At 38.8% G+C, this 16,205-nt stretch overlaps 1 protein-coding gene across 1 annotated transcript in view; it reads left to right on the forward strand.

Moving 5' to 3' along the window:
- The first annotated feature begins 28 nt into the window (after positions 1 to 28).
- The window catches only part of NMS (neuromedin S), a 58,601-nt gene continuing 42,424 nt past the window's right edge, over positions 29 to 16,205 (forward strand). Inside the window, exons 1-2 of the mRNA XM_036224379.1 lie at positions 29 to 1,413; positions 9,572 to 9,645. The gene's annotated coding sequence lies outside the window, so the exon portion shown is untranslated. The remainder of the gene's footprint in view (positions 1,414 to 9,571; positions 9,646 to 16,205) is intronic.

A 16,205-nucleotide genomic window follows, 5' to 3' on the forward strand; every position in this document is an offset into this window, starting at 1 on the left:
GCCCCCCGCAGCCCACGCGCGTCCGTACGCGCCGCCAGCAGCCTTTGCGCGTCTCCGCCGTGCGCGCGCCGCCTGCCGTCCGTGCGCGTCCCTGTCGTGCGCGTGCTGCTTGGGGCAGCAGAGAGGAGCGAGGATGCGCGGCTGAGGGACCTGCGGACCTCGTCTCCTGGTTCCGCGCCCAGGCCTTGCGCTTCCCTACCTCCACGTGAAAACAAATCACATACCAGGAAATTAGAGAGAGTCTCCAGCCCGAACACAGGTTTAGTGTTTGAGAACGGAAATTTTTTTTTTTAAAGTTTGAAAAATGAGGTACCTCCGAGCATTTTCTAATCAGCCTACCGAGCAAAAGCGGGGCCTTCTGTTCTTTACAGATCTCCCATTGGCTGGCAGCCTGACAACTTTGTCAAGGTTAACTTGATTCATAAACCACTGCGAATAAACAACTGGGAAAGGCCAGAACAGTGTACAGCCCTATGGTGTAAGTACCTTTAAAAATTTTTTTTAATATTTCAGTGACAGCTGACGTACTATATTAGTTTCAGGTTTGCAAGGTGAAGGGATGAAGAAGTACAAAACACTAACTGTAACTTCTTAACGTGCACATATGGATAATACAGCAGGATTTGAGAGGCTGGTACAGAAGTTAGTCTCAAAGGTGTTGAGATTTTATTGCCCTGGAAAAGATAAACTGGTTTTGTTTTGATCTAACCTACATGTTTGTTAAGTACCTAACTATATGTATGCGCATGAGATTTTTGTCAAGGCTTCAAGGAAGCAGTTTTTTTGGTTTTGTTTTTGTCTACCTTATTGGTTCCCTCCTTAATGAGTTAAATATAATATCAATGGAGCTTACCCTTTCAGAATTTCACTTTAGCCTGGTTATAAACCATCGTGGCTTCAAAGTAGCAAGATGTTTTTCTTGGCCTTTTGGTCACTCATTCAGATATTTATCCCTTTGGGCATTCTAGTCAACGTGAAACATTTGCTTTTTCCTTGAGGATTCTAATGAACGCACAAACGTGAGAGAAGCACAATAAGTAGATGTGGAGATTAGGTGTGACATAGAATATTCTATAGGATTTCAGGGTCCGTGCTTGGGAATTAGACCTCATGGGACCAAATCCTTATTCTACCACATTCACCTGTGACCCTGTCAAGTTCTTTTGTCTTTCTGTGCCCCAGTTTCCTTATCTATAAAATGGGGTTGTCATGTAGTATTTATCTCAGTTCGATACTGACGAATAATGGAAATAACTGCATTTAAAGTATATAGCACAGTTGCCCCCCCCACCCGTAAACCATACAGCAAACATAAACTACTTTCATTCTCATTTATTACATAGCATTCCCAAGAGGCCATTCAAATATTAAAAGATATAGTTGTTTCGAAGGGCTTACTCACTGATGACTAAGGTAACTGAGTATTTTTCTTGTTTGTTTTTTTCCAAATTATTCCACTTCCTCTTTTTATGTCTATAAATGGACTTTAGGAAAGCATCAGTATTTACTTTTTATAACAGAAGAATAGATTCTAAAGTAACAGTTCTCAAATTGTGATCTGTAGACCCTTGGAGGTCTCCTGGATTCTTTTAGAGGGCCTACTACAATGTCAAAACTGTTTTCACATTAATACTAGGACATTAATTGTCTTCATTAATCAGACATTTGCTCTGATGGTACAAAAGTAATAGTGGGTAAAACTGATGACAGCATAAATTCTGGTATAGGAACAAAATTGACTTGGTAGTCATTGCATTTGTCACCACCATGCACCTGACAAACTGTGGTTCCACAAACTTAGGTATTTGGTAGACATTTTCTCCAAAATGAATGAAATGAGACTGTCACTTCAAGAAAACAACTGAAAGTATTTATTGTCAATGGTAAAATTAAGGCTTTCAAGTGAAAATTTAACCTTTTGGAAAATCCGTGTCTGCCACTATGAGTTTGACAGCATCCCACTACTTAAAGATTTTTCTGATGAAATCAGTGGCGATGTTAACAACCATTTTTAAAATATGGCATACTAATAGATCAATGATGGCAAAAAAAAAGAAACATATATTTAGCCTTTCCCAGGTTCCTGGCACAGAGCTCCTAAAACTATTGTAATTTACCAAGTGATAGAGTGATAGGGCCATCTTTTGTTCTAATACTTGACCTTTGTTCCTGGTTCCTGACAAAAAGCTCCTAATCTCTTAGAATTTCCTGGTGACAGGAGTGTCTTGTGTCTGATGAGGCAACTCTAGGTGGACCCTTGTAGAGCTTCAGGTGGAGAGACCAAGTCTTGATTAGAAGCCTGGAATTTTCAGCTCTACTTCTGTAAACCTCTGGGGATGAGAGGGGCTGGAGATTGAGTTAATAATTGATCATGCCTATGTGATGAAACCTCCATAAAAATGTCTAAATGACAGGGTTTGGTGAGCTTTCAGGTTGGTAAGCACATTGAGAGGCTTAAAATGTTATTTATGGTAATATTTAAGGGGAATATTATCATTTTTAAATGAATTAATGTTTTAAATTTATCAGTTTTAATTACTAATACTGTAAGTATAGATAGATACAATCCAGATTAACAAAATTTCTTTGGGTTCCTCAACTATTTTTAAGAGTGTAAGTGGATCCTCAGACCAAAACATTTGAGAACTGCTGTTCTTAAAAAAAACCCAAAGTCTTAATGGTAGGAGAAAAATATACCAGATTCTTTTACCCTCCACAATGGCCAAGTGTGTATCTTTAAAGGAAAGGCTGGAGGTGCCTGGGCTGGAGGTGATATTGAGAAAAGACAGAAGTTAACCACATACCAAAAACAATTGTCAGAAGCAAATCAGTGGAATAATCAGAGACCTATCTAGAGAATTTTAGATGCTTCTTACAGGAGGTGCAGGTTATGGAGAACCATCATCCTACAAGAGTAGGAATTTGCCAGTTCCTGAGCATTCTGTTGTGTTAAGATTTTATACTTTTTTCTCTAGTTCTTTATTTTCAGTGGAGCACTTGGGGTCCTTTAGTGTCAGTGGTAGAAATGGACATTGTTTTCCTTCTTACCTCTTTTCCAGCTCTGAGCTGTGCCACAGAGAGGCTTCTACCATAGCACACTGCCTATTCCTGAATTCTCAACTCAGTATGAGTTTTCTTTTAAAAAGTGTGTTTGGAAGTTATTTCTCAGCTACACCAGACAGTAAAGGTAACAGTAAATTGCATACAGTTAGCGTATTTCCCAGTTCCTTTTCCTGAGCCCATTGAAGAATTGTACCTGACACCCATGGCGGGTGTATGAGGAGACACTTACCAGAGCTAAAATGACATTTTGTCCAGATTAAGGCTTTAGGAGAGCTGTTGTGTCCACAACCAGGCATCTCTATGTAGTTCTAAAACTGTGAAATACTCAGTTAATTAGAGTAGATGGGTTGTTGGAGGCAGGGGTTATACAAACCAATATAAGTTGATTTCCTTTAGATGGCCATGCAATTCAAAGTTTTTGTTTGTGATTTACCAGAACATGGCTGCATGAAGCAGGCTGGATTCCATGTTCTGGCCCTTAGAAAACCTCTAATGAGTTTGTTAGGGTCTTTGTTAGGGGGCTATTTTGTTAATAATTTCTCCTAAATTTGCTAAAATATGATGCAGCTTTACATTTAGAAAAATTCATCAAGATGATTTATTTCATATTTTACGTCAGAGGCATTTTTAAGACCTACGTTTTGAATTGTTGGAAATATATTTTAAATACTACCAAGGTGAAATAATTCAAAGAAGTGTTGAACTCTTGAAATGGGAAGAGATCACAGACCCCGCCTTCCCCCCTCCCCCCATATTAGGTTAAACTACATTCCCAATGTAGTTGGCTAAAGATAAAAAATTGTATTGGAAGTAAGATGACCACACAGAGTAGGTTTGGGCCATGTAACTGGATTCTGGCCAATGAGATGTACACAGAAGCAATCTAAGCCATCTATAAGTCTTACCCTTATGAGCCTGCCATGTGATCCTGAGGTTTTCTTCCTTTGCCATTACCATGTATTCTAGAAAGCAGATGGAAGCAGCCGTGATCCCTGAGTCACCACTGATGATTGCGTCGTAAGTTGTAGTCAAAGTTGCAGTACTTGCTTAGAGTAAGATGAGCAAGAAATCAAGATCATTGTGTTAAGCCAAGGATAGTCCGGGGTATATGTGTTATACAGCACATATCTTAATACAGCCTATCCTAATACAATATTCCAGTTTAGTCATAAGAACACTTGACTCAAAGTCAGGAGACTTAGGTCATATAAGATTGAACTATAAGAAATTGCTAATAATCAGTATTTTCTGATGTTCTAGAATGAATGGCAATTCACATCATTCACCTTTATAGTTCCACCTCTGTGACCAGCTAGATATGTGACATTGAATAATCCACTAATCCCATTTCGATCTAATTTTTCTCATCTATAAAAATCATACCTAATAATAGACTTCTATAAAACATTCTGCCCAATAAGAGCAGAATGTACATTATTCTCAAGGATACATAACATTCTCCAGGATATATATGCTTTATGCTAAGCTGTAAAACAAGCTTCAATAAATAAATTTAAAAGGCTTGAAATTATACAAAATATGTTCTCTAACCATAATGGGATTAAATTAGAAATCGATAACAGCAGGAAATTTGGGAAATGCACAGAATTAAACAACACACTCCTAAATAACAAATGGGTCAAAGAAGAAATCACAAGAAATTAGAAACTATTTTTAAATAAATGAAAATGAAAGCACGATATACCCAAACATATAGAATATACTGGAAGCTGTGCTCAGAAATTTATAGCTGCAAATAGGAACATTAAAAAAGGAAAAGATCTCAAATTGAACTTTACCTTTCAACCTTAGGAAACTAAAGAAAAGAAGAGCAAACTAAAACCAAAGTAAGAAAAAAGGAAATAATAAATATTAGAGAGAGAATAAAAGAGAAAATAGACAAACAATAGGGAAAATAACAAAACAAAAATTGGTTCTTTGTAAATCTCAACAAAATTGACAGACCTTTTTCTAGACTGACCAAGAAAAAAAAGAGGAATTAAATTACTAAAGTAGGGAATGGAAGGGCTAATGTTACTACCAAACCTATAGAAATAAAAAAGATTATAAATGAATACTATGAACAATTATATGCCAACAAGTTAGAGATAACCTAATGGAATGGACAAACTCCCTAGAGAGACACAGATTAGCTAAAAGCAACTCAAGAAAAACAGAAAACATGAGTACATTAGCAAGAAATCGAATTAGTATTTTTAAAACTTTCTGCAAAGAAAAGACCTGGCCCCGGCGACCTCACTGTTGAATTCTACACTTAAAGAAGAATTAGTACCAATCCTTCACAAACTTTTCCAAAAGCCGGAATAGGATGGGAAACAACGCAACACATTCTATGAAGCCAATATTACCTTGATCCCAAAACTAGACAGAGATCATAAGAAAAGTACAGACCAATATCTCTTATGACTCTGGACACAAAAACCCTCAACAAAATACAAGAAAACTGAATCCAACAACATATATAAAGGCTTATACACCATGACCAAGTGGGATGTGTACCAGGAATGCAAGGTTGTTTTAACGTTTGAAAATAGAATCATATCAATAGAATAAAGGACAGACAAATCATACTAAATAGCAGAAAAAGCATTTGACAAAATTTATCTTCCTTAATGATAAACGCATGTGACAAACTAGGAATAGGAGGGAACTTTCTCAACCTGATAAATGGCATCTACAAAACCCACAGAAACAACATACTTAATGGTGAAAGACTCAAAGCTTCTCCACCCTACCCCACCCTAGCCCAGATCAGAAACAAGACAAGGATGTCCACTTTTATCACTTCTACTTAACATATTACTGGAAGTTCTAAGTAGGATATTTAGGCAAGAAAAGGAAATTGATGTATTGTCAAAATTTATGACAGAGACCTTAACCTAGTCAGGAATTAGGAGGGCTTGTGGGAGGAGCTCTTGCACCTTGTGTTAGTCACAAAATCCCAAAGAAAGATCTCTTTACGTTTACAACAAGGCTCTATGATTATAACCGCCGTCCCCTTAACTTCATCTCCTCTTTAAAAAGGGGATTCCGGCTTCCTCTTGCTCTCTTTTTGCACATGGCTCACCATGGCTGCATGTACTGGATTGCAATCCTTTTTTTTTCCCTAATAATTTTTTTGGTGATGAAATACCTAGTCATGTTTTGTTTATGGTCGACAGTATCCATATTACAAAGGAAGAAGTAAAACTACCTCTATTTTCAGATAACATGATCTTATATATAGAAAATCCTGAGGACCCCACTAAAAGCTGATTAGAATTTAAAAATGAGTTGAACAAAATTATAGTATATAAGACCAATATACAAAAATGAATTATTTTTATAGGCTAGCAATGAACAATCCAAAATGAAATTAAGAAAACAAGCCTATTTATAATAGCATCTAAAGGAATAAAATTCTTAGGGATAAATTTAACAAAAGAGGTGTAAAACTTACGCTCTGAGAATAACAGACACTTGAAACAAATTAAAGAACACCTAAATAAACAATGAGCCATCCCCTGTTCATGTATCAGAAAACTTAATATTGTTAAGACAGCAATATTCTCAAAATTGATTTATAGATTCCTTGCAATCCTTACTAAAATTGCAGCCAGCTTCTTTGCAGAAATTTCTAATGTTACCCTAAATTTCACATGAAAATTCTAGTAACTCAGAGTAGCCAAAACAATCTTGAAAAATAAGATCAGAGTCAGAGGGATCATACTTCCCAATTTTAAAACTTACCACAAAGCTACAGTAATCAAGAGAGTGTGGTACCAGCGTAAGAATAGACACATAGATTAATGGAATAGAATTGAGAGTCCAGAAATAAACCTGCACATTTATGGTCAATTGATTTCTGACAAGATTGCTAAGACAATTAAATGAAAATGGAAAAAATTTGTCAAGAAATGGTGTTGGGACAACTGGATAGTCACATGCAAAAGAATGAATTTAGACACCATGTTCAAAAATTAACTCAAAATGGAACTTAGACTTTATTTCAAGAACTAAAACTAAAATACTAAAAGATATTAATAGGCATAAATCTTTGGTATCTGATAAGGGACTAGCATCTATAATATATACAGAACTCTCACAATTTCATAACACAAAGACAAATAACCCAATTTTAAAATGGGCAAAGGATGTGAGTAGACATTTCTCCAAAGCAGACACACAAATGGCCAATATGCACACAAAGAGATGCTCAACACCATTAATCAGTAGGGAAATCAAAACCAAAATCACAATGAGATACTTATACCAAATAGGAAAGCTAGAATCAAAAAGGCAATATAATAAGTGTTGATGAGTTGTGGAGAAATGCAACCCTTATACATTGCTGGTGAGAATACAAAATGGTGCAGTTGCTTTGGGAAACTTTTTAGTAGTTCCTCAAAATGTTAAACATAGAGTTACCGTATAAGCCAGCAATTTCACTCCTAGATATACCCCCAAAAGAAATGAAAACATACGCCTATACAAAAATTGGGATATTCACAACATCACTATAATAGTCAAAGATAGAAACAACACAAATGGCCGTCAAATGAATGAATAAAAAAAATTTAGTATATCTAAACAGTAGAATACGACTTGGCAAAAAAAAAAGGAATGAAATGCTGAGACATGCTACAACATGGAGGAGCCTTGAACACATTATGCTAATCAAAGAAGCCAGATACAAAAGACCACGTATTGTATACTCTCATTTATATGAAATATCTAAAATAGGCAAACCTATTTGTAAGGAGTAAGGAAGTAAATGGTTGCCTGGGGTTGGAATGGGGGTCAGGATTTGGAAATTACTAATAGATACAGGGTTTCTTTAGGGAGATGATGAAAATATTCTGAAATTGGGTTGTGATTGCTGCACAACTCTGCTGACATACTAAAAGCCATTGAACTGTATACTTTAAATGGGTGAATTTTAGGGTGTGAAATATATCTCAATAAAAATTTTATTAAAATGTGGCTGTGTGGTGACTTTAACAATAACCTCATGTAGATTTCAGTTCACTTCGTTGTATGTATCTAGTGAACAGAACAGTAGGTGGAAAGACTGCTCAGCCAATAGGAGATGCAATTTCCACTCTGGCTTTGATACAGACTGGTAAATCACTTAACTTCTGGGCCTCAATTTTCTAATATGAAAATAGTCTATAATGACTGCTATGTCCCTTTCCAGTACTAATAGTTCATTATTCTATGGAAGCTGGACCTGAATCCATGCAGAATTGTAGGGAATATATGTTTACATCTGGGTTTAAGTCCCATAGAAAAGTAGTAAACTATAAAATAAAAAATGTCAGAAACATTCGTCTATGGAAAAAATAAGGATAAAAAAAATAAGAAATGAGTAAGTAGATTCTTTCTGTAGGTGGCATATAGTTAGATAATTACTTATCCATCCAGTTGGTTGAAGCATACACAAAAATTAACTCAAAATGGATTCATGACTTAAATATAAGATCTGAAACCATAAAATACATAGAAGCAGACATGGGTGGTGAGGTCCTTGACTTTGGTCTTCATGTTTTTGTGGATCTGACTCCAATGGCAAGGGAACCAAAAGCAAAAATAAGGGAGACTACATCAAATTAAAAAGCATTTACACAGTAAAACCATCCAAAATGGAAAGGCAACCTACTGAATGGGAAAATATATTTGCAAATGATACACCTGATAAGGGATTAATATCCAAAACACATAAAGAATCATACAACAAGTAAACAAACAACCCAATTAATAAAAAGGCAGAGGATCTGAAAAGACATTTTTTCCAAAGATCTACAGATGGACAACATGAAATGATGTTCGGCATCACTAATTATTAGAGAAATGCAAATCAAAACCAGAATGAGAGATCACCTCACAGTTGTTAGAATAGCTATCATCAATAAATCAACAAACAAGTGCTGAACAGGATGTGGAGAAAAGGTAACCCCTTGCACACTCTAGGTGGAAATGTAAATTAGTACAGCCATTATGGAAAACTGTAGGGAAGTGCCTCAAAAAATTAATAGAACTACCATATGATCCAGCAATTCCTCTTCTGGATATTTATCTGAAGAATATGCAAATACTAATATGTAAAGCACACACACACGCATACACACAATGGAATATATATAATGAAATATTATTCAGCCATAGAACAAGTGAAGTCCTGCCATTTGTGACCACGTGGATAAAATTAGAGGGTATTATGAAGTGAAATAAGTCAGATGGAAAAAGACAAATACTATATGATATCACTCATATGTGGACTATAAAAACAAAAACAAAATCATAGAGGCAGACAACAGGTCTGCAAAAGGGGAAGGGGAATGAGGGAGAGTGAAATGAGTAAAGGGGATCAATTTTATGGTGACAGGTAGAACCTAGACTTTTGGTGGTGTGATACACTATATAGAGATGCTGAATTATAATGTTGCACACCTGAGACTTATGTAATGTTACAAACCAATGTTATATACTATTTTCTCTCCATTTGTAGAAGGAAGGGAACTATTTTCATCCAAGGTATGCTGCTCAGAATGCAACAGTGGAACAGTGGGATCATCTCTTATGGTAATGTAGTACTAGGTTGACACTTAGAAAAATTGCTCTTCTCTTCTATCATTAAGTTCATAAGGCATAGAAAAATGTATTCTCAGATGAGATTTATTAATAACAAAGCATGAATAGACTGTCAATGAGTAACAGACTCTCACTGACTTATTGCTGAAGATTGTTTCAGGCTGTTATCAGAAAAAGCTCTATATCAAGTGGAAAGTGGGAAATTCAGCATGCACATGCTCTATTTTTTTTTTTTTTAACCATCCAAATCTTTTCCTAGTAATGAGTTAGCAGCAATGGGGTGCATTGGTTCTTCAGTCCATGAAGGACCTACTTGGTTCCCATCTGCTATTGATTCTCAAACTTGGCCAATAATCAGGGGAGTGTGTAAAAAAAATGCAGATCCATGGGCTCTGTCTCCTAGAGATTCTTACTCAGTGGGTCCAGGTGAAGCCTGGACACCCTAATTTTTAAAAGCTCCCCAGATGACTCCAGTGAGCAGCCAGATGTGGGAACACTGGTCTAATAAAGGTCCTGAATTACTGGCTGTCCACAGTATTCAGATGCTCCTGCCTGTAAGATACAGTATTAATTTAGGAACAGGTTTTGTGGAGACAGAATAGAGAAATACTACATCAATTGTACTAAAACCCTTTTCACATACCCTTTCTTTTTCAGTTCCCCATTCAGAGTTTTAGCCCAAGTCCCGTTTTCAGAGTTTAAAGGTACTCCTGGGTCCTTGGCAATGATGCAGTGTTGTATAGCAACAAGCTACCGGTGGTGGCCTGTGTGCATGATCTCCATCGCTTGAAAACTTCTAGGACTGAGTGATTCTGAAACACATAAAATACTAGTGTTTTTATGGTATTTCCCATTTGGTCAAAATCTGTGTTGTTCCCCTTCATCCTGGTAATTGTGACTGGATGGTCAAAAGCTCTTCTTTTTCAAAGCTGGCCTGAGGGTTTTGAGAATAATTCAATGCATTGGAATACACCATTGAAAAGCATAGTTGGTTACATTAAATTCTAGCTTGGGAAATTGTGATCTGAGAGTTTGATAATTCCCCCTGAATTTGATTGACTTGCTATGTATACCCAGACTCTCTTTTAATGCTGCATCATGGTCATGAGCCTCTTCTGCTAATGAAAACTAGGAATCCAAATTCAAGTTAACTCAATCTAATTTGAGGCCACCAGAGAGTAATTTACCTAACCAAGGTGACAATTGGTGATGAGATGCCTTGCCTGAACAAGCAAGTTTGCACTTCCACCACTAAAGAGAACTACATTACAGGCAGGAGCATCTGAATACTGTTCAAACTGGTGACTGGCAAATTTCTTTTGCTATTGGTTGTAAGGAGAAACCATGGATTTGGGGATACCCTAGTTCCTAGTGAGAGTCAAGGTAAATAATGTCTTAAGAAAGAAAACTACTCCTAACCCTCTGTTGAAACCACTGTATTAAAGGCCACTGATAACAAAATTCATTCATTTAGAGACATTAAGTGCTTCTACATGCCAAGTAGTACACAAGTGTTAGAGATCTATAGATGAATAATAATAGCAAACATTTATACAGCGACTACTACATGTAAGCGATGTTTTTCAAACTGCACTTAGTAACCTATGAGTACGTCACAAAATCAATTTAATGCTTCCCAGCCATCACTTAAGAGAATGGAGGAGAATTGAATTAACAGAGTGTTTTCATACACATATACATTCCCACATGTATGTGCACTGGGTCAGAATATAAAATGTATTTCCTATCGTTTTGGTCAAAAATAATTTTAAAATCACTGATCTAGAACATTATTACAAGAAGTATTAATAGGTATTTTTCACATTTTAACTCTTCTCAAACTAATATGCATCTCACATTACAGGAAATGAAAATTTTAGATCAATATTTTTCAATAACAGAAAAATCCCAAGTAAAATAAAAGCAAATTGAATACTGCAATATATATATAGTGGGTTTATATTTGAAAAGCAAACATAATTTACCATACAAATAGGATAAAGAATATATCATTTCAATAAATGCAGAAAAGACATTTAATAAAATTCACTTTTGATAAAATTCTCAACTAGACAGAATTTTCATAATATGAAAGGGCATCTACAAACAGACAAAAACAGAACTGAAAGCAAAAACACACAGATCTTAAGCTAACATACTTACTCAGTGAATAAGGTAAAAATACACTCTCCATTTCTATCCAACATTGTCCTGGAGGCTTTTGTTTAGACATAAAAAACTAAAATTATCTCTATTCACAGATGAAATTGTTACCGAAGAGTGGGGTCCTCTCCTGGCACGTTGTCCAGGTGCTTGATGTCTCGAAAAAGAATGGAGCAAGACACCAAAATACAGTAGAAAAAAGTTTTATCATAAGGGAAAGAACTTCCAGACATCGAAATGGGACTGAGCAGAGTGTGATTCAAAAGGCATGGTTACAAAGCCTTTGGAGTTTTTTTTATCCCTTTTTGCTGTGAGTGGTTACTTTTCTTAGAGGAGTGGACTTTCTTGATTGACAACTAAGATTGACAAGACTCAGTGATTCCTCATTTTGCTTTCTGGGCATGTTTGTTCCCAGAAGTCAGTCTGTTATAATAATATTAATGAACTTCTGGGCATATTCATCATAATGATGGTATAGTGAGACGCAGGTGAGTTGGTGGTTGCTGGGGTCTTCATTGTGCAGGTGCCAGTGACTGGCTTAAACTGGTACTTAAATTTCTGCCTACTGATTTCTTTAGGTGAGTTTAAAAAAAAATGCCTTCTGGCTTGCTTTATTGTGCTTAGGGGGAACCCCTTCTAAGATAGGATGACCTCAGTGTCTTTGCAGGTAGACCTGAAACCCCCTAATTTTCCTGCCTACCTCTTTTCTAAGAGCCTTGAACCAACCCCCTTATTATTAGTATGGATGTTGAAGGTCAGGAGGTCTCTTCTTCCTTATCTGCTTCTTGCTGAGAATGGCCATAGTCCCTGCTTACAGGGGTTTCATGGAACTCTTTTCCTTTCTGCCTCAGTCAGGGCAGGATCTTGGGTTTCCTGCTGAAGTGCCCGTCAGTCCCTAGACAAAGAAAAGAAGATACAAACCCATTATTTAAATATACATCTATTAATTTCTATTACTGATTTGCCTATTAAGAGAGTAAAGGGAAACAGGCTTGGTTAATACATTTATTAAAGAGTAAAAAGAAAGACCTTTGGCTTAAAGTCCCCTCCCCCCTCAGATTCTAAGGGCCCTGCCTAGCTTAACACCATTTCTGTGTAACAATGGGCTGATGATACTTAGCCAGAGGATCTGAGTCACCAGGGCAATTATCAGGATTTGAGGGAGAGAGCCTTTTTCCAAAGAAAGAGGGAAGGAAACTTTAACTAGGTTTACTAAAAAAATTAACTCTGCCAGAGCTGTCCCATTTCATTTCCTGCTAAAAGATTAAGAATTTTACAAGTGATGTCCCATCTTGTAGCCCCCAGCCCCGAAAGACACATGGACCACCAAAACTCAGTGTGTTAAGGGTGGAAAATCTTCCAAGTGAGCCAACTAGCTAAGTCAGCTACAGGGAAGAAATATCTTTAGATATCAGAAGTTGTCCTACTTGCTTGGGTGTGGGTTTAGGAAATGTATTGTATAGGATATGAAGATGGCCAGTGTCTGCTTCTGTAATCTGCTCACTTATTAACCAGAGTGTAGTAGGAGGTGATGTATTTGTATTGCATTAATGGTCGACTTCTGGTTTCTGTAAACTGCTTACTTGTTTAATGTAGTTTTGGGCTTTTTGTGAGCTGCCTCTTTTGAAATTGTAAGAGTGAAGACTTCCCAGTAAATCAGTAACAAGGAGATGATTCCTCGAGGCACCAAAGTCCCAGGAAGAGGCACAACATTCCAAGATACAGATAACAAGACTGTCTACCAGGCTATGTTTGATCTAGCAATTCCCCAGATACAAACTTTGTAAAGGACATTAACGGTTAACTTCTGCTTTCTGTACTTTCCTTACTCTCTCTTTGTTCTAAGATGTAGTCTGAGGCTTTAAAAAACTGCCTCAAAGACTCGGGGCTGATCTCCTCTAACCCTGCGTGGTAGAGTCAGTCCCCGGCCGGCTGATAAAATCTCACAAGTTATCTCAATTGGCTCCCTGGGTCTTAGATTTGAACACACCACAAGTGAGTTATAGTGTGGTGGCTGAAAAATTGATTCTTACTGGAAATCACTGTTTGACTATCGCTATGGGCACATAGGCCTTTGATTATAGGAACATAACATTCTAAACAAGCTTTCTGCTTCTGTACCCCCACTTATGCACCTGACCTGTGAGTTGACAGGTAGTGAATGTTATGGGTGGACAATTTTCCAGTAAGCCAGCGTTAAGTATTTACTTCTGATACTGTTAACCAGGGTGTGGTAATCTGCTCAGGGATGTGCTGGTGGCTATATAAACTGCCTCTTCTGGGAGCTAGGGGCTGATCTCTTCTAACCCTGAGTTGTAGGTAGAGAGTCAGTCGCTGGTCAGCTAATAAAGGCTCACAATTCATTTCAATTGGCTCCATGGGTCTTGGATTTGATCGCACCACAACATTTGGAGGCCCCAGTGAGATATCTCCATGGGAAAGATCTCCTAAGACCCACGACCCCAGCCACCTTGGGCGAGGACCTGCCCCGTCTAGGGGACAGCCGCTGAGAGACGTTCCTCAGCCCCAGACGCCAGGCGGACTCGCCCAGGAGGGCAGGCAGACAAAAGGTACATGTTGGGAGCTGCGCCCTTGGTCTCTCAAGCCCTCAGGCTGTGAGAACCAAACCCATGATAAACAAGCCTTTCCGAGAGCTGGCTGACCACCAAAGGTGCTGATAGGCTCCTGCTCTCCCCCCCACCTCGTACTTCCCCCTGTCCTTACCGCTCCTCACACCACCAGCTGAAGACCAATCATATTGCAACAGGTACCCTTTGCCTGCCCCCCTTTGTTCTTGCCGTATAAATATGCTTGTTATCTGAAAATAAAATTCGAGGCTTGATCAGAACACTGTCTTGCCTCCGCTCCTTTTTCTCCGCCCGTTTTTCTTTACAGGCTGGGTCTTCCTCGCCCCCACGAATAACAAGTCCCGCGGGTCGGGACAGGTACAATTCTGTAACAACTGGGCACGAGCCATCTGGAGCAGCTTCACCGGTATCCAGGTTTCTGGGTATCTGTCGGGGAACTAGTGGAAGGCTGGACGCAGCAATACTTCCCTAGTTCAGTCAAGGTCTGAGACGTCAGACTTGACTACTGGTATTACAGATATTCAGGTTTCTGAGTATCTGTCTGTCTGTGAGCTCTAGGGTACGTCTGAGTTTCAGCTTGGACCTGTCTGCCGGTAAGCCCTAGAGTTCGTCTAAGTCTCGGCTTAGACCTGTCTGTGAGCCCTAGGGTATTTCTAAGTTTCAGCTTAGACCTGTCTGCCAGTAAGCCCTAGAGTTCGTCTAAGCCTCAGCTTAGACCTGTTCCTGTCTGTGGGCCCTAAGAACTACTGGAAGGCTGGACACATCACAACTTCCCTAGTACGGTCAGGTCTGAGACGTCAGATCCTGACCCAGTACCTGCCTGATACGCTAGCGTTTTGTGTTACTCGTAGTCTGTTTTGTCTGTCTGTATTGTGTCTGTCTGTCTGGACTGGTCTACCTTAGTCTGTGACTGTTCTTGTCTGTCTGTATTGTGTTTGTCTGTCTGGATTGGTCAAAATGCACTGTTACCTTCCTATTGCCTTGGCTTTCATAAGCGTACTCTATATATCGATGTGTGGTATTTTAATTCTTTCCTTAGATCTGGCCTTCATGGCCCCGTCCGATTGGACGCTAGGTCAGAAGCTGATCCTAGCCCTGGCTCATTTGGCTTTTGTGGGGGGTCCTGCCTGTTTTTATTAACATGAGTCAAGCTTCTTCCTCGAATCATCCTACCCCCCTTCAGTGCCTCCTTAATCATTTTAAGGATTTCAGGAGACGAGCCCACGCCTATGGAACCGGTGTCACTCCCTTTGACCTTCAGAGGTTCTGCCAGTTAGATTGGCCCACATTTGGAACAGGGTGGCCATCAGAGGGGTCACTCGACCTGCAGACAGCCTTTCAGGTGCGGAATATTATCTACGGAAATCCTGGCCACCCTGATCAGGCTCCATGTATCGATGTGTGGATCGATATTGTTTCTGATGCCCCCAAGTATTTGAAGGACTGCCGCAACGGAAAAGAATCAAAGACGACTCCCAAGTCTGTCCTTCTCTCTACACCAAAGGAGCAAAAAGAGAAACTGTCCGGACAAAGACCTAACCCTCTTTACCCTGTCTTACAGGCGCCCCCTGAGGACCCTGAGAGCACTAGTCCTCCCCCTTACGCCCCTCATGACCCGGCCCTATCTCCATCTAACAGGGAGGCAGAACCCCTCCTGAGTCCTCCCCACACCCGCGCTGGGGTTGTGTACCCCCACAATACTCTGATACTGTCCCTGACTCATCGAACTGGGCAGCAATCCTGGCCCCACTCCGACAATTGGCTCCCCTAGTTGGGGGAGAAACTCAGAGGCCATTCATG

This window comes from Rousettus aegyptiacus, unplaced genomic scaffold, assembly GCF_014176215.1.
Source record: "Rousettus aegyptiacus isolate mRouAeg1 unplaced genomic scaffold, mRouAeg1.p scaffold_m13_p_7, whole genome shotgun sequence".
In the NCBI taxonomy this organism is placed as follows: domain Eukaryota; kingdom Metazoa; phylum Chordata; class Mammalia; order Chiroptera; family Pteropodidae; genus Rousettus; species Rousettus aegyptiacus.